The sequence below is a fragment of the Balaenoptera physalus genome (assembly GCF_965194825.1).
Source record: "Balaenoptera physalus genome assembly, chromosome: 5".
NCBI lineage: Eukaryota > Metazoa > Chordata > Mammalia > Artiodactyla > Balaenopteridae > Balaenoptera > Balaenoptera physalus.
In genome coordinates, this window is record NC_138884.1 from 114,940,982 (window position 1) to 114,966,109 (window position 25,128).

The 25,128-nt window shown below is 35.0% G+C and overlaps 1 long non-coding RNA gene across 1 annotated transcript in view; it reads left to right on the forward strand.

Annotated features, from left to right (window-relative positions):
* Positions 1-25,128, forward strand: part of LOC309661373 — a 306,543-nt gene that overhangs the window by 3,190 nt on the left and 278,225 nt on the right. The window contains exon 2 of the long non-coding RNA XR_014263992.1: positions 2,345-2,422. This is a non-coding gene — a long non-coding RNA (uncharacterized lncRNA). The remainder of the gene's footprint in view (positions 1-2,344; positions 2,423-25,128) is intronic.

The window sequence follows — 25,128 nt, forward strand, 5'->3', positions numbered from 1 at the left end:
TAGGCTCAGCTGTCTCCCAAGCCTTACGTGATCTTGCCCCTTGTGGCCCCTCTGGCCTTCCCTGCTACCATTCTCCCTTTTGCTCTCTCCCCTCCAGCCACAGCAGCCTCTTGGTAGTTTATTGAATACTGGACTGGCTCCCTCTTAAGGCCTTTGCACTGGCTACTCTGACTGGTGGGCTCTTACCCCAGATTTCCATGTTTTCTTCTTCCATTTAATTCTGGCATCTGCTCAGATGTCATCTTCTCAGAACTCTGTCTGTATAAAATAACAACTCTCTTGTCTACTACTTCTGTTTCTTTACTCTTCTTTTTTTTTTTTTTTTTAACAATTGACATTTTTATTACCATTATCAGGCTCACTGTTATTTCTCCTCCAAACAGTTTTCACCATATATAATTCCTTTCATAAAAGATAAAAGCATTTTGAAAATAGGCTATTAACAAATATTTATTGAGCACTTCCTAAATCTTAATATGTTAAATAAGATCTTAGTCACCACAAATGTTTATGAGGTTTTTTTATCCCATATTTTTATAAATAAGTAATTCAATTTACAGAGTTTAAATGTCTCACTGAAGTTTATCCAGTTAGTAAATGACTTATCCAGAATATAAATTCAATATTTTCTTCCACTAGAGAATGAGCTCATTGCCCACTGACATCCCCAAATTTCTCCCACCCATTCTCATTACTGTCTTTACTCTTCTTTTAAAATATTACTTATGTCTTTCTGATAAATATGTATTAATTTATGTCTATGTTATCTGTCTTCTCCCACCAGATTGTCAACTCTGTGAGGTTAGCAACTTAGTGTTTTGTTTTTTTTTTTATAAATTTATTTTATTTATTTATTTTTGTCTGCGTTGGGTCTTCGTTGCTGTGCGCGGGCTTTCTCTAGTTGTGGTGCGCGGGCTTTCTCTAGTTGTGGTGCGCGGGCTTCTCATTGCGGTGGCTTCAGGCTCTAGGGCGTGGGCTCAGTAGTTGTAGCACACGGGCTTAGTTGCTCCGCGGCATGTGGGATCTTCCTGGACCAGGGCTCGAACCTGTGTCCCCGGCATTGGCAGGTGGATTCTTAACCACTGCGCCACCAGGGAAGCCTAGCAACTTAGTTTTTATTTACTCCTTATACCCTGACCTAGAAAGATACTTGCAGTTTAGTAAACATTCAATTTAAAAAATTGCTTATTCAATTACTCAATAAATTGATATATTTATTACTCAATAATATTGCCTATAAATTAAAATATTCAGTTGCTCAATAATATTGACATAATTTCTGAAAAGATACATGGAATACACTTAATTTCCTTTGGAGGGGAGGACTGAGAAAACAAACCTACCTTTCATTGTATACTATTTCATAATTATTAATATCTTAGTGAATATTACTTTCTCCCCAAATTAAGAAATTAGTAGATAAAAACTGTAAATAAAATAGTCTACTCTTTTGTATTCTATTCAATATTGCTTTGGTTAACCAAATGTGAGCTAGTATAGACTACTTTTCTCACAGCTGAATTTTGAAGATGCTGGGTATATCTAATAAGATAACACAGAGTTGGGGGCTTCCATGGTGGTGCAGTGGTTGAGAGTCTGCCTGCTAATGCAGGGGACATGGGTTCGAGCCCTGGTCTGGGAAGATCCCACATGCCGCGGAGCAACTGGGCCCGTGAGCCACAGCTACTGAGCCTGCGCGCCTGGAGCCTGTGCTCCGCAACAAGAGAGGCCGCGACAGTGAGAGGCCCGCGCACCGCGATGAAGAGTGGCCCCCGCTTGCCGCAACTAGAGAAAGCCCTCGCACAGAAACGAAGACCCAACACAGCCATAAATTAAAAAAAAAAAAAAAAAAAGACACGGGATGGAAAATCGTGTATTGCAGCAGTATATAAAAAAAAAAAAAAGATAACACAGAGTTAAAGCTATGTTTTAATTTAAATTAAGTGGTTAGGGAAGGGCAAAGAGATTTGTTAAAGATAAACAACGGCATATTAAAAATTTTAAGAGTTTATTTGATCAAAAGCTGATTTGAATCAGGCAGCATCCAGTCTAACAGAAAGGAGCTCCAAGGACCAGTATAAAATGAAAGACTTTTATAGGCACAAGGGGACAGGAAGTTATACTGGGCAAAAAAGCGGGTTGGTAATTGAAAAGTTACTTTTCTTTAGGGGATGGCCAGGTTCTATCAGTCAGATTACCTAACTGATTAGGCCATTCCTGATTGACTGGTTTACGATTCCATTTCTGGGTGAGCTAAAACTGTAATTAAGTTCAATCTCAGTTTGTGGATATGGGGCTTAACATAAGTGACTCCATTTTGGGCGTGTTGTTTTGTTTCTAACAGACTAAAGAACTTGTCTGAAGTTAAGGAACTTCTGGAGAGAGAGGCTTAAAATTTGGATGCATACCGTTTCTTTAAAAGGTAATCAAAAGTTTTATTGATTAACTTTTTTTTCTTACCTGAAAGATTAATACATGCATGTGATGAAAAATTTAAGTAGTACCAGAAGAGTCACAGTGAAAAGGAATCTTCTTCCCACGTATGATCCCCAGAGTGCTAGTTTATCTCCCCAAAGGCAACTGTGCCATATTCTAGAGTATTATCCTCAAATTAATCTATAGATACACACATATATGTATCTTTTTCTATATTGCATATCTTTTTACAGAAATAGGTACCTGCTATACATGCTGTAGTGCATTTTGCTTAAAATGTGATCTTTACATACGTATTTTAATTCAGTTTAAAAGTAAAGTGAATTTCTGAGGCATGTTAATTGCATACACTTCCATGTTGACTTTTAAATTACTGGGGTTTTTTTGTTTGTTTTGTTTTGAAATCAAATTTGTGTTTATTTCTGCTGAAGCTGCAGAGGGCACTGTAATCCTTCCGAAAGCATGACGTAGCCTTAGATAGTGCTTTGCAGTTCTTGAATGTGGTGTAAATTTTAGGATTTGGAGAAGATCCTGGTATTAAAAATATGCATCATTTCAAATTACTTACTTGTATTCAGTTCTTTTATGCATCTCATATAAAATTAATTGCAGTATATCTGTATTATGCCATCACCTTCAACAGGAGTAATTTTTGTTTAATAGATACTATGTTTAATTTCCAAAGCACAAGTCTTGCTTTAGTTTTATGACAACTATTTGTGATGATCCCAGACATAGTATCCTTTTCTTTTTAATCATGGTTACACAGGGTTTGTGTGGCATCTTGGAAACTGCACTGAGCTGGGTCAGTCTAATTCCACCATTTATAAACTATTGCCTCACTAGAAGATCATTTGTCTCTGTGATTCACCATTTTCTCATCCACAAAATGGGGAAATTGGTATTTCTAAGGTTCCTTTCAGCTACAATAAGTGTATAACGTCTTCATAAAAACAGAAACTTGTTAAAATTGAGTATGGATGAGTGTCAAGTAGAATATGGACGTGTGAGGGGGTGCGAAAAGCGATCTAGGTTACAGACAAAATCTGAGGTAGTCATAGTGCCACAGAGACTGATGGCAGTCCACCAAAATCCATTCCCCTCTTCCTGTCCAGGAGGTAAGACTACCCTCCCAGCCTGTCTTACACCTTGTCTGCTACTTCTAGGACTAGATAATAAAAACTTCACAGGTGCACTTTTCCTCCCTCGTCCTTGGTGAATATCCCTCCTCTTTCCCTCATTGACTGTTCCAGACCTTGACCACTCTCCTCAACCCTGGGTCCCATCCTCAACTTTACTGAGAAATCACAGCTGTCAGGCAAACCATGTCTCATCTCCCAGCCCTCCCACCCCTACAGCCTGAACTCCAACTGATCTATATCCCCACCAATTCTTGCCACTTTTCATGCCCTTCCTGAGAATGAGGTGTCTGCCATTTCTGAGATGGATCCTTCCACTTATGCCCTCGATTCTTTCCTCTCAGTCTCCTCCAGGACTTTGCTTCAGCAATTATTCTTTATTTCAGAAAAATGCTAGAAAACAACAAAAATAAGAATCATCTGTAATTCCAGTACTCTAAAAAATTATCTAGGGCTGTCAAGTGAATATTCCTTACCACCCACCCATCAAATTTCATCTTCCCTAAAGTGACTTATGTTAATTAAGTTCCTTTCCAATCTTTTTTTGAATAGATGCAAGAAATCTATATAGAGAAGCAGCCACATTTATATTTTCAAGAATGGAATCATTCTCTACTTATTGGTGTGCAATTTGCTTTTTACACTAACAGATCAGCATGTAGATCTTCCTTATTTTTGTCTGCCTAATGTTCAATTTTATGGTTACATTGTAGTTTATTTAGACAATTTTTTATGGAAATTTAGATTGTTGCCAATTTTTTCATTATAGCTTATAATACAAAATCCATCTATGTATTGATACATCTTTACACTTTCATGATTTTATTTTCATAGAATAGATTGCTAGAAGTTGAAATATTGACCCAAATGATATGCTTGTTTTGAATTATAATAAGTACTACCAAATTGCTTCCTAAATAATTTGTATTACAGCCAAGAGTATGTGAGTGTTCATTTCTCCATTCCTTCACCATCACTTGATATTATCAGTATTTCTATTTTTTCAATTTTATGGGGAAAAAGGATATTTTATTGTTTTAATTTGCAGTTCCCTGACTGCAAATAGGATTGAATGTCCTTTTATTGCTTATTAGTAATATTTATATCTTATTTTTTGAATTCTCTATTTGGATTAAATAGTCCTTTGCTTCTGTGCCCATTTTTTAAAAATATGGATTGTGTATCTGTTCAAATATTTTGCTTACTTTTTAAAATTTAGCTGTTTGTTTTCTTACTTTTGAGTCTTAAGAGTTATTTATATATCCTAGATACAAGTCCTTTACCAGATGTTATTTACATATATATGTTCCCAGTTTATTATTTGTCTTAACAATGTCTTTCACACAACAAATGTTTGTAATTTTTATGAAGCCCAATTTATCATTTTTTTCTTTTATGTATTGCACTTTTGGTGTCATATCTAGGAACTGTTGGCCTAACCCAGGGTCACAAAGGTTTTCTCCTATGTTTACTTTTCAAGTTTTATAGGTTTAGATTTTAAATTATGTCTATGGTCTATTTTGAGTTAATTTTTATATAAGATGTGAGGTGTGGATTTATGTTCATTTTTGGCATATGCATAGTCATTTGTGCCAGCACCATTCATTGAAAATATTCTCTAGACTACATTGAATTGCCATTGTACCTTTCTAAAAAAGCCATTCGATCTTTTTGTTTGTGTCTATTCCTGGACTCTCTATTTCATTCCATTGATATATATGTCTATCTTTAATTGTTATTGTTTTAAGCTACTAAATTTTAGGGCAGTTTGTTATACAGCAATATATACCTGACAGAGTCACTGTCGGGAACGGTGAAATGTCTGAGATTTTACCCTTCTTGTAAGCTAACAAGTTAGCCTGCCACAATTTCATGGATGCTGGTAGAAGACTTCTGGGTCAGGGATGAGGAAAAGTTTATTACTTACAAAAAACAAAAATTTATTACTTATTACTGCAATAACAGTAGCCAGAATATCAGCATTTTTGTACTTTTTTTTTTAAATTTTTATTTATCTTATTTATTTATTTTTGGCTGTGTTGGGTCTTTGTTGCTGTGTGTGGGCTTCCTCTAGTTGTGGCGAGCGGGGGCCACTCTTCGTTGCAGTGTGCAGGCTTCTCATTGTGGTGGCTTCTCTTGTTGCAGAGCATGGACTCTAGGTGCGAGGGCTTCAGTAGTTGTGGCGCACGGGCTCTAAGCACGCAGGCTTCAGTAGTTGTGGCACGCAGGCTGAGTAGTTGTGGCTCACGGACTCAGTTGCTCCGCGGCATGTGGGATCTTCCTGGACCAGGACTCGAACCCGTGTCCCCTGCATTGGCAGGCGGATTCTTTAGCACTGTGCCACCAGAGAAGCCCCTGTACTGGTTTTTTAAACCCCAATTCCCACAAGACTGTGCAAAGAGGGTCAAGTGACACTTGCACACACAGTGGATTTAATCACAAAAGAGGAACCCTGAGCCTAAGAAATCTATATCTTTTATAATGGGTAGTAAGTATGCCTTTTCTTTGTTCTGCAGTGAGACATCTTCATTTTCCAAGGCTTTTTCTTATACAGATATCCTTGAAAAGATATGTTGGAATAAAGGGTGCACAGTGCTTTACTTACAAGATCTACAGAAACATGAGATCTATGGAGAATTGTCTCCCTACATTCATGATTACTTCTTTCCTGAAATATTCTGTGTCCAATAGAAATAAAATGAAAGCCATGATACCTACTAGCCACTTTCAAAAGTTAAAAAGAAAAACAAGTGAAATTAACTTGAATAACATTTTAGTTAATCAAGTATATCCAAAATATTATTGTTTCAACATGTAATCAATATACAAAAACTTTAATGAAATATTTTTACACTTTGTTCTTCATACAAAAATCTTCAAAATGAGTGTATTTTATATTCACTGTATGTCAAAATTCTGATGGTAAATTTTGATCAGAACACTTAATCTTGTTGAGAGTTTATAAAATTTATCATTAAAAAATAGATTCACATACTCAAGTTATCTTAAACATACTTAAAAGTTTTTAAAAAACTGAATCAATTATCAGTTTTTATATTAAATTAAAAATTTAATTCCTCAGGTGCACTAGGAGCATTTCAAGTCCTCAGTAGCCACATGGGACTGGTGGATACTCTGTTGGAGAGTATAGCTCTGATCCCTTCAAGTCTAACATATGTCCCTTCCCTTGTTCCCTTCTTTCTGGCCATTGCTCTTTGGTCTCCTTGGTAAGCTCCTTATCTTTGCCTTATTCTTAGATGTTATGGTTCCCTGTGGCTTAATTCAAAGTCCTCTGCTCTTTTCATTCTCTGTCCCCATCATTGTTTAGTTACCATTTGTAGGCAGATAACTCCCAAATCTATATGTCTAAACCGAAATCTTTTCTAAGCTTTAGAAATATACATCTGACTCTTTACTGAACATCACATGAACATCTCAAAATTTCCCAAACTACTCTCATACTTTCCATTAAATTAGCTCTGCCTCCTTTGTTGTGATTTTCGATTGGTTTACAACAACCCAGTTATCTAAGAGAAAAAAATTGAAAGTTACTTTTAACTCCTACTCTTGCTCAGAGCCCACAACTAACAAATCAACAAGTCTTATGGGTTTTTTTCCTAAGTATTTTTTGGACTCTTGCCTTCTTGTGCATCACTAATACCACTGATATATTTCAGCATCCCCTTCCTTTTGTGACTAACTCCTATTTTTTTTTCCAGAATCAGTTCAAACACCGTTTTCTAAGAAGCCTCTGGTTTCTTATCCTCTGTGTTCCTGTAGTACCATAGGTAGTACTTATAACTTGGAGCATCGTATCACTTCCCAACAGGCAGTAAGCTCTTTGAGAGTAGGGCTCAGTCTCATTTTCCTTATATCCTAGTTTTTAAATTATTTAAATGCTTGATGTATATCTTTTTGAAGCATCAGTTGATGACAGTTATTACGCCCTCAACATCTTCATGATATTATAAGAAGTGGAATACAGATACTTTAATACTTGTAAAAAATGATTGTCCCCAAAGAAGTTATTTCTGTACTGAGAGAAGCATGAAAATACCCATGAAGTAAGTTTCTTCCTGAAAATGTTAATTGATACACTACAACTAGAATGGACCATAATACATAATTTTTTTAAAAGATTTTTTTGATGTGGACCATTTTAAAAGCCTTTTATTGAATTTATTACAATATTGCTTCTGTTTTATGTTTTGTTTCTTTGGCTGCGAGGCATGTGGGATCTTAGCTCCCTGACCAGGGATCGAACCTGCACGCGCTGCATTGGAAGGCAAAGTCTCAACCACTGGATTGCCAGAGAAGTCCCATAATACATAATTTTTTAATGCTTAGAGCCATCTCTGAAGTGCAATCTCTGAAATGAGTCTATATCAGTAATATTGAGAACCACATCATTTTATTCCAGAATCTGTGAAGAGCATTGCATATGTAATTAGCAGAACAAATTGACAAGTGGGGCACATACATTAACATTTGCACGGTGGGTAAGAGTGATTGTTTTGATTATGATTTCCATGTATCTGTTTTTTTGCTTCTTTGACTTTTACAATCATTAATGTATACATCCTAGTACAAGAGGATACACTGAATTTTTATAATAAAACACTTATTTAATTTGGTGAAGTGTAAGATCTGCTCAACAGTAAAACGCCCTGGTTTCGCTTTATTGTTCATATGTTTCTCTAAGTATTTTGAGCGAAACTGTTCAGTTTGGTTTTTGAAAATTTATTTTTGAAGTTCTTTTGCAAATGTATGTGTGAGAACAGCCTGAATTTTCTTAGTGCACAGAATAGTAATGTTTATTTGAAAACCTAATAGTAGTACTCTTTCCAGCAAAACACTGATGTCTTTGCTAGAGTGTACCCTTGATTGTTTATTTTTCAATTTCTTCTAAACAAGTTTGTAATTAGAATTTTCTGTTTGTGAGATAACCTGTCATCTTGTGAGAAACTATTGGAGAGTTAACTGAAAGTAGAAGCAAATCCCAAGGAACCCCTAAAAAATAGCTCACCCCTTTACCTGGCTTCTTCAGACTGAAAAAACCCCCAAATAAACCCACTGATAATAACCCAATCCTGTAGGAATTTATGCATCTATTATTTGGAAACAGAGTTCAATGCCCACATTATCTAGGTAAGATATTTGAAAGCAGCTGCCTTAGAGGAACAGGAGTGGGTAGTAGATAAGGAGTAGAAACTGCTGTTTCTGTTTTAAGCTTTTTCACACGATTTGATTTGTAAACTCGGTGCACACAGTATTTCAATAAAAATAAAACTTAACGTAGAACAAGAAAACTTATAAAAAGAAATTATCAACCCCAAACCTGGGCATTAGTTCCTGTGTTTTCTTATACACTAGATGTACACCCATTGAAAGAAAGCTGGAGTGGTTCTCCTTGAGTGGGGCTTCTCTCAAAGCCCTTCCTGGAGATCAGTGGCTGGGGCAGGAGTCAGTCATGAGCAAACAGCTGGGGGGAGTCATTACTTGTATCAAGGGAACCACAGGTGAGAGATTCCTCAAACACCCGCAAAGAGAAAAAGTTACTTCCCAATGTAGTCCTTTCCACTCTGCTTCCAAAAGCCAGTGTAATGGACTGATGTTTCCTGTCTAAAAGGGGAATGAAACCAGAAAACCACTATTTCTGGGATTCTCAGACATGTGTATCCTTCATAAAACCCTGGTCTCTACTCTGTGAAACATTAGAGCAGAATCCACTTGCATCATCCATGTCCTTGATCTCCTTTGCTTGATAATTGAAGAAATAGTAAAATAAAATGAAAATAACTCTAGCTGGGTCAAATTACCATTCTTACTAATCTTTGTCCCTTGACCAGATTTTGTCATTCAGCTTAGCATGATTGATGCTGGGGACAAAGTTGCCAGAATGAATTCATGATTTATGACGAGAGCTGGGAAAAATGGAGATAAGGATAAAATTCCCCCTCCTTTGCCTACCTTCTGGGCGTGGCATGCTATGAGCCCATTGCCTTTGGAGGCATTGAGCTCTGGGTTCTCATCAGTGAGATCCATTTGGGTAGCCAGACAACTCAGAGGAAGTCTCCAGGTAGAGTAAAAGGGAAAAGAAAGATAGAACTTTTGCTGGTTTCTCTAGATTATGTGGGGAGCAAGCAGTTAAGACAGAAGGCAACTCATAGATCTAATGACCCTCTGTTAGAACAGGTGCCTCTAGATGGGTTATATCACCTTTTCCAGATGATGACTGTGGATAGTATTCTCTGGAATTAGATTGTCTGAAACTATTTTATTTTCATTTTCATTCAGGATGACTTCAACCTACTAATAAGTGAATATTGAGAAAGATCAGGAGCTAATGATTAGTTTACCTAATTGTACTTGTTATTCAGTTTTATTTCTTTAATTGTTCCCAAAGTAACACGAGCCTTGTCAACTGTATTTTTTTTTAATAAATTTATTTATTTTATTTATTTATTTTTGGCTGTGTTGGGTCTTCATTGCTGTGCGTGGGCTTTCTCTGGTTGCGGTGAGTGGGGGCTACTCTTGGTTGCGGTGCACGGGCTTCTCATTGCAGTGGCTTCTCTTGTTGCGGAGCATGGGCTCTAGGCGCGCGGGCTTCAGTAGTTGTGGCACACGGGCTCAGTAGTTGTGGCTCGCGGGCTCTAGAGCGCAGGCTCAGTAGTTGTGGCTCACAGGCTTAGTTGCTCCGCGGCATGTGGGATCTTCCCAGACCAGGTCTCGAACCCGTGTCCCCTGCATTGGCAGGCAGATTCTCAACCACTGCGTCACCAGGGAAGACCTCAACTGTATTTTTTTTAAGTGACATTATTCTGTTTTATTGTCAAAGAGTATCAAGCTTTAAAAATAAATGTCAAGAGTCTAATCAAATTTAATCAGAAAGTCTTTTTACCAAATGTATAAATATATATTGTACATTGTATACAATGCTCACAAGTGTACATTATATATAATGCTCACATTGACATAAGATCACCAGCTCTATCTCAATACACCATGTCAAAATGGACATTGACTAATTTTCCTCTTCATGAATAGGTACATACATAGTGATCATTATCTCTAAAGTAGTATCAGTGAATTCTATCTTTGGGCTTCCTTCAGCAAAGAGCTCACAAAGCAAGTATTAGAGCCAAGCTTACCAAGTGTGCTGCAAATTCAAACTGGTCAGAAACCATTGTTAGAAAACTCTTCCTTCCTTTTTGCCATTTTAAATGGTTCAGAGTACATACCACCTGATTCCTGATTGAGCTTTCCTGACACCACTGAATATCCTCACTTCCTCTTTTCATGTACAAAATTGAGGGCAATGAAGTTGAGGATCTTTTACCAAAATGACTCTTCCTGCTCTAATATGCTCCTCCTTTGATTTCCATGAGAATATTTCATTCTCTTACAAAATTCTTTTTAAAAATGTATTTTAATTTTAATTTTTAAATTAAAGTATAGTTGATTTACAGTGTTGTGTTAATTACTGCTGTACAGCAAAATGATTCAGTTATACATATATATATTCTTTTTTAAATGTTCTTTCCTGTTAGGGTTTATCATAGGATATTGAATATTGTTCTCTCTGCTATACAGTAGAACCTTGTTGTTTATCTATTCTCTATATAAAAGCTTACATCTGCTGACCCCAACCTTCCACTCCACCCTTCACCCAAACCCCTCCCCCTTGGCGACCACCAGTCTGTTCTCTATGTCCGTGATTATATTTCTGTTTCATAGATAGGTTCATTTGTCTCATATTTTAGATTCCACGTATAAGTGATATCACATGGTATTTGTCTTTCTCTTTCTGACTTACTTCACTTAGTATGATAATTTCTAGTTGCATCCATGTTGCTGCAAATGGCATTATTTCATTCTTTTTTATGGCTGAGTAGTATTCCATTGTACATATGTACCACATCTTCTTTATCCATTCATCTGTCGATGGACATTTAGATTGTTTCGATGTCTTAGAAATTGTGAATAGTGCTGCTATGAACATAAGGGTGCATGTATGTTTTTGAATTGTAGTTTTGTCCAGGTGTATGCCCAGGATTGGGATTGCTGGATCATATGGTAATTCTGTTTTTAGTTTTCTGAGGAACCTCAGTTTTCCACAGTGGCTGTACCAACTTACATTCCCGCCAACAGTGTCGGAGGGTTCCCTTTCCTCCACACTCTCTCCAGCATTTGTTATTTGTAGGCTTTTTAATAATGGCCATTCTCACTGGTGTGAGGTGGTACTGCATTGTAGCTTTGATTTGCATTTCTCTGATGATTAGCAATGTTGTGCATATTTTCATGTGCTTTTTGGCCATCTGTAGGTCTTCTTTGGAGAAATGTCTATTTAGGTCTTCTGCCCATTTTTGGATTGGGTTTTTTGTTGTTGTTGTGTTGTATGAGCTGTTTGTATATTTTGGAAATTAAGCCCTTGTCTGCTGCATTGTTTGCAAATATTTTCTCCCATTCTGTAGGCTGTCTTTTCCTTTTGTTTATGGTTTCCTTTGCTGTGCAAAAGCTTGTAAACTTGATTAGGTCCCATTTGTTTATTTTTGTTTTTATTTCTATTGCCTTGGGAGACTGCTTGTCAACTGTACTGATGAGGTCAAGATACATTATATCAATTACATATTCCTGACTGATCCTCAGTAACTGAGTATCTCTTTATGCCAGGAACTAAGAACTTAGGATACATCTTGATCAAAATAGATAAAAATAGATTTGAAATTCAAGAGATTTGAAATTCCAACTACATTTCCATTCCCTGTAGACCTATTTTTCTTCTCCCTGCCCCCCACATGCACACACTATTTAAAATTTAAACTATTTCATGGTAAATGTTGAAATATAAATATATTTTTAATTTGATTGTTTCCTATCACTCCTACTTTTTTTCTGGTAAAGGCCATCAAGTATATTCTTTTTGAATTTTTGTTAGGTTTGTTTATCATTTTTATTTTAGCTAAGATGTTATATTCTAGGAGATGTTCTTAGCCACTAGATAGCAAAAATTAAATGATCATTTATAAGATTTTGATTCTGTGTCTCTTAAGCAAGATGATTTTGCTTCTGAAGCATTACGTACACTCCATTTTATTTCTTTAAGTAGTGATTAATAAAGATGAATTTTGTCTTATATAGTAACGAAGATAGTTCCCTTATTCTATAAGAAGTATTATCTAATAAATATAAATAGAGGGAGCAGGGATTATAAATTCATGCTTTGGGGCATTCCCTTACTTCACTCCACTGCATCCAAGCATATTATTCATGATAAATATACCATAAGAGAAAATTAAAATAAAATAAGAATTTCTATAAACCAGAAGTGACACAGCAGTATACACGAATGAAAAGGATGAAGCCAAGGATCTGCTGGGAGTTCAGCTCTTACGAGGTAAAGGGAAGAGGGCAAAAAACCAAACCAGGTTTGGTTTCAATCCAGGGACTAAAACAGCAGCAGAGGAGACTGAATATTTACTAGGATCCCTGCCTGAGGTTGTGACTTATGCAAAGCCTGAGTGGAGGTTTCTGGATACATGTTTTGTTTGTTTGTTTGTTTGTTTGTAATCTCGTGCTAAATTGTTTATTGGCATTGTTATATACAGAATCCTGAAAGAGGTGTTGTTCACTTAAAGGGAATGTATTAAATTGGGAACTCTGCAATCATGTTTTCTATGAAGAAGCCGAGTAAATTTGGAGCCTCTGATATCATATTCTTTAGGGTTCGCGTGATTTGATTTAAAGACTATTGTTTCTAAAAATCTTTTCTGATAGAAAACTAAGAGACTAATAAATATGAGCGAATTTAGTTTCACTCCCTCTAGTGAAACTGTTACTAAAATAACTTAATCAGATTCTGAATTGTTTTGTTATTTGTACCAGGCATATGAGTGGCAGAGTTAGCTTTCTTCCTTCTGTGATGTTTATTAAGGTCTGGAGCCAAGCTTCCCTCTTATGCAGCAAATTGATTTTCAGTATGCCCAATATTATTGGGTGGCAGGAGCTCTGAGCAGCCAGTATGCTCTTTGGTTCTGGACTGCCAAACTATTGGGCAAAAGAGAGGTGAGCAGAGAAAACAGAGAGTCAACAAGAACCTCCAACTAGAGAAAAATCTCCAAAATCCAAATTCCAAAACATGTGGAAAATTAATTTTAGGAAGCACATCTAACAAAATCAATAAGTGGAAGATGAATTCATCCTAGATGCATGAAAATAAAAGAATAATCCAAAAAGTCATTCAAAATAAGTATGTTTAGGATCCTCAAAGATACGAATAAAGGAATAATGCAGAACAAGAAAAAAGAAAAAAAAACTACAGGAAGAAATGAAGTAAGAACATGTGGATATGAAAAAAAATAGAAATTTTGGAAATGGAAAGCACAGTAATTGAATTAAAAAAAATTTAGTCTTGGGAAAAAAGAAAAGAAATACAGGAACTGGTGGAAGGCCTATGTGGTGGAAGTATAGTGGAAATGGGGATAGGCTGGTGATGTAGAAGGAGGAAAGGATTATGTTCGATCCTATGTATGTCAAGTTATATGAGTATATGAAAAATCAAAATAAATGAAATAAAACCCTTATGAGCACATAGGATAAACCCTAGACAGGTCAAAGTCAAAGAGAATCATTGAACTGTAAGATCATACTCAGGAATTTTCTCAGAATTCAGTCTAGATAGATAAAGTAATTTTAAAAATATGACTAATTAAAGGAAGTGGAGGAAATGGAGCTAAAGAGGCTCCAACATTCATACTGAAATCTAACAGGAATTCCAGAAGAAGTGAGTAGAGGAAATAAGAAGAAATATTCAAAGAGGCAATGGCTGAGGAATTTTCAAGAATTGAGAAAGGTGGAATTCATTAGATTGAAAATATACCCCATAAGGTGGGGGGGAGGGATAAATTGGAAGATTGTGATTGATATATACACACTACTATATATAAAATAGATAACTAATTAGGACCTACTGTATAGCATAGGGAACTCTACTCAATACTCTGTAATGGCCTATATGGGAAAATAATCTAAAAAAGAGTGGGTATATGTATATATATAACAGATTCACTTTGCTGTACACCTGAAACTAATACAACGTTGTAAATCAACTATACTCCAATAAAAATTTTAAAAAAAAGGAAAAAAAAAGAAAATATACCCCAAAGGGCAAGTAAAGTAATTAAAAGTAACTCTGTACCTAGCCATAAATTGTGAAATGGGGGAATATCATGAACAAAGAGAAAAATCTTAGAATCTTCCAGAAAGGAAAAAGAGGATTAACAATTAGACTGAGAACAGACTTCTCACTAGGAATAGTATACAACAGAAGATAATAGAGTATCCTCAAAATGCTGGGGTAAAATAGCTACCATGTAGAATTTCATACCTAGTTAATCTATGACAAGATTAAGGGTAAAAATACAGATATTTGCAGATATAGAGATAATAAGAGAATTCATATACCTACAGATATTCACTGAGAAAACTACTAGAGCATGTGTTCTAGACGGAAGAAGTGGAATAGAAGAAATGACAAGTGCTGGAAGGGGCAAATAGTAAAATATTGTTCTGTTCTTCTGAATGAGAAAATATATATCAGGCATATGCTTTACATACAGTAAGTGCTGAATTAACATTAGCCGTTAGCACTTACTGTATGTAAAGAAGCATATGCTTAATATACATTTTCTCACTTAAAACAATATTTTGTATATGCATGGTTTCTAATTCAAGGGACAAAACATTTTCTATTATCTAGGTTATAAAGGCTATTCTATCATTGTTAATGTTTTAGCTATCAGAGGTAATGAGTGGTATTTTAAAAAAAAACTATGTGCCTCAAAAAGATATATACATTTACCAGAATGGCTAAAGTTAAAAATAATGATACCACTAAATGTTGGTGAGGATCAAAGAATTTGAATCACTCATACATGGCTAGTGGGAATGTAAAATGGTTCAAGCACTGTGGAAAATAGTTTGGCAGTTTCTTAAAAAAATTAAATGTGTACTTACCATATGTCCCAGCAATTGCACTTTTGAGCATTTATTACAGGGAGATGAAAACAAGTTCACACAAACTCCTGTACATGAATGTTCTTAGCAGCTTTATTTGTAATAGCCAAAAACTGGGAATAACTCAAAGGTCCTTCAACAGGTAAATGAATAAGCAAATTGTGATACAGTCATACCATTCGGTACTACTCAGCGATAAAAAGGAACCAGTGATACATGCAATCACTTGGATGGATCTCAGAGTAATTATGCTGAGTTAAAAAAAGCCAATCTCAAAAGATTACATACCTTATGATTCCGTTTATGTATAATTCTATTTATATTGGAATACAATTATAGAGACAAAAAACAGATTGGTGGTTGCCAAGTGTTGGAAATGCGAGGTGGGAGTAGAGTGGGTGTGCTATATACAGAGGTGAGGGGGAGCCTTGTGGTGATGGAACAGTTCTGCATCTTGATGGTGGTGACCACACAAATCTACACACATGATAAAATTGCATGGTGCTCCATCCACATATGAGTACACATAAACTAGTGAAATCTGAATGAGCTTTGTAGATTGTACCAATGTAATTTTCCTGGTTTTGGTACTGTACTATAAGTTAGGAAAGATGTTATCATTGGGAGAAACTGGATAAAGGGTACAGTACAAGGTAGCTCCCTTTACAGTTTTTTTTTTTTTTTTTGCTATTTCAGGTGAATATACAATTATTTCAAAATTAAAAGTTAAAAAAGTGATTTACTCAATGTTTAGCAGTTTCACAATGATTACCCTAATCTTTGTGCTAAAAATTTTGAAAGCAGCCCTGAATCAATATTTAACAAGATAAGTTTTTATAAATGTAGACGGTGGACTCTTCATGCTCTAGGTAACACAGTCATAAATGATTTTCTTAAAAAAAGAGTTTTTTTTTTTTGCTTGTTTAAATAAAGCCACATTGCTTTAGGAAAAATAATTTTTTTAATTTTTAAAGATTGCCAATTATGTAGGACTTCAAGGTGGGACTGTGTCTTATTCATCTTTGTTTGCTTCCACAGGCAGTAACAAACAAAACACATTAATCATTTCAGATAATCAACATATTTGCTGATTTCTTAATTTTGCTGCCCTATTCTGCACTGTATTACTCCAGGTGTATAACAACTCCCTTTTTCCTTGATGTTCATGGATAAAACAATTTGACCAATTTACTATCAAAGGCATTTGTGTTGGCAACTAATTTTTTAGGTGGGAGTAAATGAAGATGGTTTACATGACATATGCAACTTAATATTGAATATTTAAAATTTCTCTTTTTAAAAGTTCTTTGGTGACTTCTCTCATAGGCCAGTTATTTTTGTAGTCTTTAGCCTTCTTCCATGTAATCTTATCCCTTTCTCCCCATACTCTTTACGCTTCTCTCTTTTATATTCTTTCTTGCCCATAAATTTCTGCATTAAAAAAATGCAGAGCCATTTCTTGGTTTCATTGTCTCTCTCCAACTTATACTTCCACAGTTTCACCTTTCATTTCTAACAAAGCTGATTTCTTCATCAGTGGAGCTTGAGTGCTGCCTATTATAATACTTCCAACCTGACTACTGGAATTTAAAAAACTGCCTATAATACTTTTGGAAACAGTTTGGGGTACAAATAAATAAATAAGACAAAGTTATGTATATACCACACAGAAATGTGTACATGTGTGCATCAAAAGAGACATATAAAAATGTTCATAGCAGAAGTATTTTCAATGGCCAAAAAAGTAGAAACAACCAAATGCTTACCACCAGTAGAATGAATAAATAAACTATGGTATTTTCATATAATGAAATACCTAATGAAAATGAATGAGGTACTGCTACCTACAGTGAGGTGGGTAAAACTAATTCGATGATGAACACAAAAAGCTGGACACAAAAGAGTACACACTGTTTGATCTATTTTAAATAAAATTCAGAAATAGGTAAAACAAATCAATAGTGTTAGAAATCAGGACAGTTTTTTCTTTTGGGGAAGAGGAGCATTATAATTGGAAGGGGGTTTGATGGGGACTTCCAGGATGCTGGTAATATTCTTTTTCTAGATATTTGTGGAGATTGCAAAATCTCAATGTACATTCACTCTGTGAATGTACACTGAGCTGACCCTTGTAGTTTGTATATTATGTATATTATACTTCAGTTACATAGTTTATTTTTAAAAAGATGAGTTAAATATTCTCATTTGTTTCACAGTTGACTAAGCTAAACTTAAAAGATTGAGTTATTTGCTATTGAATCAGAAGTGGAATGCAGGTCCAGTGCTTCTGTACCATTAGTACCGTTTTAAACTTTTTTTTTGACACTCTTTACCCTTTACTTTTTCTCTAAAAGACCATGGCCATATAATTTAGGGTTTGTGGGCCATATGGCCTCTGTTGCAATTACTCAACTCTGCCATCAGTGGGAAAGCAGTTATAGACAATTTGTAAATGAATAGGTGTGGTGGTATTCTAATAAAACTTTATTTATAGACAATGAAACAAATTCATTTGATTTTTATGTATCATAAAATATTATTCCTATTTTTTTTGTTTTTAACCATTCAAAAATGTAAAAACCATTCTTAGTTCCTGGGCCATACAAAAATGGGTGGCAGGCTGGATTTCGCCTGTGGGCCTCAGTTTGACAGCCCCTGTTGAAGAAGGTCTGTTTGCAGTGTTGATATGAATTGCAATTTATGTCCATAATTTATGTATTTCTTTATATACATGGGCATGCTACACTGTGAGGCTCTTTAAATTGTAAAATTTCCAGTTTATTTAGCACAGTCACTAATTTCATGGCTCATAGGTTAAGCTAGAAAGTTTTCTGAAGGACAGTTTTGTCCAAGGTCTCTCTCTTGTGTTTTCTTTCATTTCTTCCTTTTGCATTTAATATGAATAAACAAAATGTTCTAGAATAAGAACAAAAGGATTTATCAAATGTCAACAGCTGTTGAGCCATCCGTTATTGAAAAAGAGTTTGATTAGCACCCTGGGGCAATCAAGCCATTTTAGCTCTGGATGTACTAGAAGAAAGAGGAAATAGAAGGTATAGCTAACCAATGATAAGTATCACTATTGACAGTATCTCATTTGGAAAAAGATTTAGATAACAAAAGAAATAGTAATTTGAAGACTTCTGATAAATTATTCTTATGAATTTTTAAATTCATTTTGGTAAAATGAAAGGAAGTCATGGCATATGAAAAGAAAGAGCTGAGAAAATTACTTATAAATTTGTAAAAAAAAATTTGATGGTCTGTACGCCATTGATTCTCAGTTGGTTTCCTGGGGCATACATGCTATAAATCTCCTACAAACATGGTCCCAGATTTTGCTCATTGAATTTTGGTTACAACTGAGAATAGAAACTATTTTATCAAATGTCTGGCAGACTGAACCCGCAGCTGTATCATAAGATGTGGTGAGGAGTGGGGTACAACTTGCTGCAAGGAACACATGAGAGGTAGTGTATATTACCAAGTTGACACAAAGGAAATGCTCATGTTTATTGGAACAAGTGAGGATTTGGCCTGGTGAGGTTATAGGATAGAAGTCAAGGCAGTAAACACTTCAACTCAAACAGCAAGATGGTGCTGAAGGTCATTTAAGGGCATTCTGTAGTAATAGGTGGATACAGTTGCATTCCTTTGAATATACAGCCAAATATTCTAGTATCCAAAGTGTGCTGTGAACACAGTCATTGTTTAAACATGTTTCTCAACATGGCCACTATTGGGACTTTTTTTGCTGTAAGAATAACCTCACATGCTTTGCAGGATGTTTATCATCCCTGCCCCACCCACTAAATGACAGCAGGATCCCCAGTTATTGGGACAACCAAAACACGTTCGCATTCTTCCAAATGTGGTGTGGTATCACCACTCCTGGCCCTGAACCATTGGTTTGAAGACTACAGTTCTGTGTCACCAACTTTACTGACAGTGGACCTTTGCCAGACTGTTGGTTAGATGGCTTATATACCAGAGTTTGCAACAATAGACAACTTGGCAATAACACATAAAGATAGGAAATGTTTCTTTCACCCTTCAGATGAACAAAGCAAAAAAGACACATTAAATAAAAGATGTGCTATCCCTAAAATTAAAGTACATTGTTCTTTATTCTTTCTCTATATATAAGGCTGGTACAGTAGAAAGTTGTGTATGGCTATTTCTAATAAGCACAGCTTTTCACTAATTTCAGTACATTGATCCTACTCTTCCTTTGTGGATGATACATTTTTTTTTTGTCCTCTTTTGTCTTTCTTTCACATGTCAGCCCTTCAGACATATGAAATATTTAATTATGGCTTCCACAGGTAAATCACTTTTAGTAATTTAGTTCGCATGAACTAATACCTTATGTAAAGTAGTTTCCATACACTTCATTGTCCTTGTCACTGTTATTTGTCAACATCCTTCCTAAAGTCTGGTGCCCAGAATTAAACCAATCAATATGGCTGTTCATTGTTAGGTTACAGTGAGTATTGAGTACTGTGACCCTCTTTGATCTGGATGTTAACTTCCTGTCAACGCAAATGAAGAATTGTGTTTTGGATATCATGAGTTATTATTTCTTAATGTTGTAGTTTTGGTAATTTAAAACTTCTTTGGTTTTTTTTTTTTTTTAAATGTCTGAAACATTTATATTATATTATTTTAACATAATATAAATCTTTGGTTGTTTTTATGGGAATTACTGTTACTCTTTTTCATCTTGTACCTGAGTTACTAAGGTTTTATTCTTATGTTTCAGACTTTATGTTTTCCTTTCATGTTTTTTCATGTTGATTTTTAGCTTACTTAAATTTATGAGGAATAGTTTGAATCCTCATTATGTCACCCATTATGTTAACAATCTCTCTTATAGTCAAGTCAAACACAGTTTTGAGAAGCATACTTTTATGTCTTTATTCAAATTATCAATAAAAATATTGGACAGGGTAGAGCCAATAATAGAGTTCTCCAGCAAATCAATAGACAACACTCTCCAGGTTGACACTAATCAGCAAACTAGTTATTATTGTCAATAAGCAAAGTGTTAACAGTGATTTCCTCTGAAGAGTAGGCTTTGGGAGGAGATGGAAAATTTTAACTGTCTATATTTGTTGGTTTGATGTTTTTCAGTGGCTGTTTATTTATTTAGAATAAAAAAATAAGAAATTAGAAAAGAACCTAGACACTGTTCTTTTTAACAGCTTATGAGGTAAAATTTATATGCAGTGACATGCAAAAATATTAAGTTCAGAATTCCATGAATCTTGACAAATGTATGTCACTTGCATAAACACAAATCTACCAAGACAGAGCATTTCCATCACTTCAGAAAATTGGCTCCCCAAGGTATGCTTTTACTATCTCCTTTTCTGACAGGGCTTCAATTCTTTCTCGATGGTGTGTGTTTTACTTTTCTGATTCACAGTAATCTATGTTTCCCTAGTCTACATCAATCTAAGCTAAAAATAGGAATTCTCAAACATAATAAAGAAGTGTTCCAACCATTATAAGGGAAAGCTACACCAACTCAAATTCATCTGATATTTAGTAAAATAGTAGGTTATGTAATCAACAGGCAAAATCAATAGCATTCATAATTACACATAATAACCTATTAGAGGACATAATAGGAAAGGAAGAAGATCCTGTTTATGATGAAAAATGGAATGAATTTAAATAGAATATCTAGGCATGAACTTAACAAGAAATATTCAGACCTGTATGAGGAAAACTATGAGACATCTCCAAAATGCACAAAACTAGATTTGAACAAATGGAAAGACACACCATATTCTTGTCTAGAAAGACTGAATATCATATATATAACACTTTTTCCTAAGTTAATTTATAAATTTAATGTTATCCAGATGAAAACTGGAGCTATACTAGTTGATTAAAATTTTTATTTGGAAGATCACTAAGCAAAAATAGCCAGGAAAACCCTAAGAAAGAAGAGAAATGACTGGAAAGCTAGTCCCAGCAGATATTATTGCTGCATGAATTTGACAGACTAATGTAATAGACAAACTAATGTAATTAGACTAATAGAATAGAATAAAAAAATCCAGAAACAGTCCCCAATGCATACAGAAATTGATATAGGATAAAGATAATATATCTAAAGCAGTGCTGAGAGGTGGATATTTTAATAAATGATATTTGCGGGCTTCCCTGGTGGTGCAGTGGTTGAGAATCTGCCTGCTGGTGCAGGGGACACGGGTTCGAGCCCTGGTCTGGGAAGTTCCCACATGCCGCGGAGCAACTAGGCCCGTGAGCCACAACTACTGAGCCTGCGCGTCTGGAGCCTGTGCTCCGCAACAAGAGAGGCCGCGATAGTGAGAGGCCCGCGCACCGTGATGAAGAGTGGCCCCCGCTTGCCGCAACTAGAGAAAGCCCTAGCACAGAAACGAAGACCCAACATAGCAATCAATCAATCAATCAGTAAAAAAAAATAAATAAATAAAATAAATGATATTTGCATAGCTGAATAGCTATATGGAAAATGATAAAATTTGATCCTTCCTTAAAGCATACACCAGGATGAATTCCAAACGTATCAGAGAAATCATGCTACTAATATGGGAGAATTCCTTTATAATTCGTAAATGGGAAGACTTTCTTGGTTAAGATTTTAAAAATCTAGAAGAAATAGGGTAAGGACAGATAAGTTTGACTGCACCAAAATAAAAAAGAATTCTTGCACGAAAAAAGCTATAAGAAAATTAAAATAAAAAACAAACTGGGAAAAGTATTTATGAATTATATTACAGATAAAGGGTTGCTATCTCTAATATAAAAAGAGCTTCTAAACATACAGTAGAAGAAGACCAGTAATCCTAAGAAAAATTGGCAGAAGTTAACTAATAAAAGTAATAATAAATGCTAATGGTCCTAAATAAAATTAAAAGATATTCAACCTCACCTATAATGAGACATGCAAATTAAAATTACACTGACATACAATTTTTCAACTATCAGAAAAACAATAGTAAAAATTTTGGCAATATACTCTATTGGCTGGTAGAAATGCAGAAAGATACAAACTCTATGGAGGGGAATTGGCAATATGTAGCAAAGTTGTATTTGCATTTTTTCTTTGACCCAGCAACTCCAGTTCTCGGAATTCATCTCAAATATATGGACATTGCAAAAGTAAAAAAGAACACATACACAGAGCTTTTCATTTTAGAACTATTTTCAATAGAAAAAGATTCAAGCAAGTCAAGTATCCATGAATGAGATAATAAAATAAACTATTATGCATCCACATAATAAAGTACTATGCTCCTGTAAAGAAGAATAAAGAATATATTTATACACTGCTTTGAAATGAGCTCCAGGGTAGATAACTAAGTCAAAAAATCAAGGAGAAAACTGTGTATATTATGCTTACTGTTTATCTAAGGAAGTAAATTTTTTTTTTGGCTTGTATTAGAAAAATGAAAGAGCAACCCAAAACTGAAAGGAAAAAGTGTTTTATAGAGCAGGATTTCTCAACGGCAACACTATTGAAACTTTGGACTTAATAATTCTTTGTTGTAAGATTGTCTGGTGCACTGTAGGATGGTTAGCAGTATCCCTGGCCTCTACCTGCTGATGCCAGCAGCTCCTACCTAGTTGTGACAATCAGACATTGCCAAATGTTCCCTAAGGGGCACTATTGTCTCACTTGAGAACTTCACTGATTGTGGAAGAGACAAAGTGGAAGGGTGGAAATGGAAGCTGGACTTCTCAGAATATATCCTTTTTTTTTTTTTAAGATTTGACTTTGGAGCCATGTAAGTGTTTTATAATAACTATATAGTAAATTAGTCCAAAATAAAAAGCAGTTCCTAAAAATTGGGAGCAAAATGAAACAAATTGAGTTGCTAGGTTAACCACACAGAGAGTAGATATTACAAGTGACTTTAAAACATAATAATTTTTACTGTATAAGTCTAATGAATGTACTGTAAAGAGAAAAAGAACTGCAAAGAGACATTAATTTTTCTTTTTTTTAGTAATCAGTGTTAGCCATAATATTGATACTGTTGTTCAAAACTAATGAATAACTAAGTATGTTAATGCTGTTAGGAACCAAATATTTTTAGCAAAAGGAAGAGACATCTAAAAGTACAAACAAAAAATTAAGTAAAAACATCTTATCCTAAATTTAGGTTGGAGATATTAAGATGAGCTCATGATATATTTTCTCTTAAAACAAGTGTTTCCTAGCCCTGTCTACTGAAAAAGTCCTGAGACATTACTTTATAGTACCCAAGCTGTGGTCTTTAAATAATTCTTTCCTCATAAAAGGGAACCAGAGTTTCTTGCAGAAATGAGTGTTTCCAGGTCCAGGGCAGAAAAATGTACAAAGAGAGTCTGAAAGATTTTGCATACCAGAAACCGAGGAAGCACCAAATCCTACTATGAACAATGATAAAAATGACAGAGAAGCCAAATTAAAGAGGCTTCACCAGACAAGGAATAATAACTGTGTTAGATTAAAGCACAACAGATATGTTAAACTTCATGACTTCATAATGATGCTCAAATTAAAAGCTTCATTGGTTACTTTTGGAGAATGTTACGGAGCCAACTCATTATTCTGAAACTTGGTAAATAAAGGAAAAAGGTTCAAACATGCATCTGTCTTTGCTGTATGAAGAACCTCAGAGTATTAGCCATATAGTTAGTACGGGAATGTTTTTCTTTATTGAAGCATTCTAAATAATAAATTTAAAAAATCAAATAATTAGAATATTCTCATTTTCTAATCTCTAATGAGAAATAGATCTAGGCAAAGACCAACAGTAGATGCAAAAAATATTTTAATGAAAGAATCAGGCCAGCAACACCAAAACTCACAAAAAGAGGGACAAGCGAATATTATATACATCCTAGTAGATGTACATAACACCAACTATGATGTTTTCTTGAAAACATATCGACCTGAATGTGAACCGACTTCTATATCTGACTACCCATTTACAGGAAATATAGGAGACAGAATGGCATACTACTAACTGACACCATGGGGGTACAATCAGCAAAATCTAGAATGTGGAAAACTCTACAGGAGTAGCAGTCTTGTTTCTTCAAAAAAAAAAAAAAAAATGCAAGGAATAAATGAGGGAGAAGGAACGTATGAATTAAAGAGATTTAAGAAAGTCAACCAAATGCAACATTGAACCTAGCTTGGTTCTTGATTGAGACTAATCAGCTCTAAATAAAACACTAATGAAGCAATTGGAAACATTTTAACATTGACTAGACATTTGATAATATTAAAAATAATATTGTTAATTTTTTTGGAGGGGGTACCTGGATTATTGTTGTTAATTTTAAAGAGAGTTATAATGGTATTTTTTAAAAATATTTTTTTAATTAATTAATTTTAAAAATTTATTTATTTTTGGCTGTATTGGGTCTTCATTGCTGCACACAGGCTTTCTCTAGTTATGGGGAGTGGGGGCTGCTCTTCGTTGTGGTGCACAGGCTTCTCATTGCAGTGGCTTCTCCTGTTGAGGAGCACAGGCTCTAGGTGTGCGGGTTC